Source organism: Rhinopithecus bieti, unplaced genomic scaffold, assembly GCF_001698545.2.
Source record: "Rhinopithecus bieti isolate Rb0 unplaced genomic scaffold, ASM169854v2 scaffold_21891, whole genome shotgun sequence".
NCBI lineage: Eukaryota > Metazoa > Chordata > Mammalia > Primates > Cercopithecidae > Rhinopithecus > Rhinopithecus bieti.
In genome coordinates, this window is record NW_016810869.1 from 2,496,855 (window position 1) to 2,500,365 (window position 3,511).

Consider the following 3,511-nt stretch of genomic DNA (forward strand, 5'->3'; position numbering starts at 1 on the left):
TTCAAGCAATATACATACAACTAAAAATTCATGGATAAAATGGCAAATGTTGACGATTGTAGAGCACGCTTCAGGAGAAAATAGAAAGTAATTCATTGTATTAGTCCATTTTCATGCTTCTGATAAAGACATAACTGAGACTGGGAAGAAAAAGAGATTTAATGGACTTACGGTTGCACATGGCTGAGAAAGCCTCACAATCACGGCAGAAGGCAAAGAGGAGCAAATTATGTCTTACATGGATGGCAGCAGGCAAAGAGCGAGAGAGAGAACATGTGCAGGGGAACTCCTCTTTATAAAATCATCAGATCTCCTGAGATTTATTTACTAGCAGGAGAACAGGACAAGAAAGACCCAGCCCCATGATTCATCTAATTCACACTGGGTCCCCTCCACAACACATAGGAATTGTGGGAGTTACAATTAAAGATGAGATTTGAGTGTGGACACAGCCAAACCGTATCATTCCATCCCTGGCCCCTTCCAAATCTCATGCTCTCACATTTCAAAACCAATCATGCCTTCCCAACAGTCCTCCAAGTCTTAACTCACTTCAGCATTAACCTAAAATTCCACAGTTAAAGTCCCATCTGAGACAAGGCCAATGCCTTCTGCCTATGAGCCTGTAAAATCAAAAGCAAGTGAGTAACTTCCTAGATATAATGGAAGCACAAGTATTAGGTAAATCCATTCCAAATTAGAGAAATTGGCCAAAACAAAGATGCTACAGGGCCCATGCAAGTTCAAAAGCCAGCAGGGCAGTCAAATCTTAAAGCTCCACAACAATCTCCTTTGACTCTATGTCTCACATATCAGACACACTGATGCAAGAAGTGGTTTCCTTTGGTCTTGGGCAGCTTCGCCCCTGTGGCTTTGCACTGTGTAGCCTCCCTCCTAGCTGCTTTCACAGGTTGGCATTGAGTGTGGCTTTTCCAGGCACACACTGCAAGCTGTCAGTGAATCTACCATTCTGGGGTCACCAAGACGGTGGCCCTCTTCTCACAACTCCACTAGGCAGTGCCCCAGTAAGGACTCTGTGTGGGGACTCTGACCTCACATTTCCCTTCTGCACTGCCCTAGCAGAAGTTCTCCAAGAGGACCCCACCCCTGCAGTGAACTGCTGCCTGGGCCTCCAGGTGCTTCCATACATCTTCTGAAATCAAGGCAGAGATTTCCAAACCCAATTCTTGACTTCTGTGCACTTGCAGGCTCAATACCATGTGAAAGCTGCCACAGCTTGGGGCTTGCACCTGTAGAAGTCACAGCCTGAGCTCTACATTGGCCCCTTTTAGCCATGGCTGGAGTGTCTGAGACACAGAGCATCAAGTCCCTAGGCTGCACACAGCATGGGGATCCTGGGGCTGGCCCAGAAAACCACTTTTTCCTCCTATGTCTCCAGGCCTGTGATGTGAGAGGCTTCCATGAAGACCTCAGACATGCCCTGGAGACATTTTCCCCATTGTCTTGGGGATTAACATTCAGCTCCTTGTTACTTATACAAATTTATGCAGCTGGCTTGAACTTCTCCTCAGAAAATAGGATATTCTTTTTTATCACATTGTCAAGTTGCAGATTTTCCATACTTTTGTGCTCTCCTTCCATTATAGCACCGAATGCAGCATGTAAGTTACCTCTTGAATGCAACGCTGCTTAGAAATTTCTTCTGCTAGATACCCCAAATCATCTCTCTCAAGTTCTAAGTTCCACAAATCTCTAGGGCAGGGGCAAAATGCCACCAGTCTCTTTGCTAAAACATAACAAGGGTCACCTATGCTCCAGTTCCCAACAAGTTCCTCATCTCCATCTTAGACCACCTCAGTCTGGACCTTATTGTTCACATCAATGTCAACATTTATGTTAAAGCCATTCAGCAAGTCTCTAGGAAATTCCAGACTTTCCCACATTTTCCTGACTTTTTCTGAAGCCTCCAAACTGTTGCAACCTCTGCCTGTTACCCAGTTCCCAACTCACTTCCACATTTTCATGCATCTTTTCAGCAGCGCCCTACTTAACTGGTACCAATCCGCTATATTAGTCCATTTTCACACTGCTAATAAAGACACACCCAAGACTAGGAAGAAAAAAAAATTTAATGGACATACAGTTCCACATGGCTGCGGAGGCCTCACAATCATGGTGGAAGGCAATAAGGAGCTAGTCACATCCAACATGGATGGCAGCAGGCAAAGAGAGAGAGAGTTTGAGCAGGGGAACTCCTCTTTATACAAACATCAGATTCCATGAGATTTATTTACTATCACGAGAACAGCACAAGAAAGACCCATCCCCATGTTTCAATTATCTCCCAACTGGGTCCCTTCCATGACACATGGAAACTGTGGGAGTTACAATTCAAGATGAAATTTGAATGGGGACACAGCCAAACCATTATGACTCGTTGACTCTGCTATCAACAACTCAGTGTCATTGATCTGTACAATATGTTAGTTATACTTTCAAAATCCAAATATTCTCTAATATCTAATAAATATTCAGACACCATTAAGTTGAAAAGTTGCTTTTGCATTGCTTGTTTTTAGAAAAAGTAATGCTTTGGATCTAATTTCTCCAGGATTTCAGTTTTATTAAGTCAGATTTCTCAAACTATATAAGAGCTACACAAATAAGTTTCAATTAAAAAAGTGAACTAGAGGGAATTCGTGACAGCCTTGTCTGTGTTGGGTGTTTAGAGAGGTGCCGAAGCCAGAAAAATTTGGATTCTTAGTTCAAATCTTATAACGTTTAAATGTAGCTAACCAACTACACTTTTAAAACACTACCAAAATCTAGCAGCAACTGTCAGTTAGCTACAGGTCAAAGGCCTCCATTAGAATTTTAAATAGTTTAAATTATGTATTTGATTACCAGACTCATAATGACACCTAATTTTAGATACAGAAATTCACATCAATTTTTCATAATTCAAGACCTTGCTATTTCTTTCTTGCTTGCTTAAGAAGCATCCAATATTATTTCATGATTTTGTTTCTGCTTTTGAGTTTTCCTGAGCCATATTTTGCCACTGGTCATTAGCAGAGAGAAGTATTCTTCACTGAAGTAGTTCTGGGCTGTAGATTATATTTCATTTCTGGTTGTTTGTGCACCTTACACTGTCTGCTTCCTGCAAGACTGATTCTGTGACTCTCCTGGAGACTACATAAACCATCCCAAAACTCTTTAACACATTCCTTTTTGGCAGTGTGCACACCTTAAAATGGTGGCGTCTTATGTTTGTAACTGAGAACCCTAAGACATAGAAACTTTTCCTTCTGTACTCAGATACATATTAATTACCTTCTTTCTCTTTATTTACTCTTAAATCAATCGTTAAGAAATTAATTTCCTAGCAACGTTTTAATTTATCACCCTTTAAAATGTCCACAGAATGGTGGAAAAAGTAGGCACAATACATTGGAATATTATAAAAATACAATCCATAAAAGTCATGTCACTAGTCCATAATGTACTTTACAAAATGTTATAATAAAGCAATATATAAACAACATTTTTC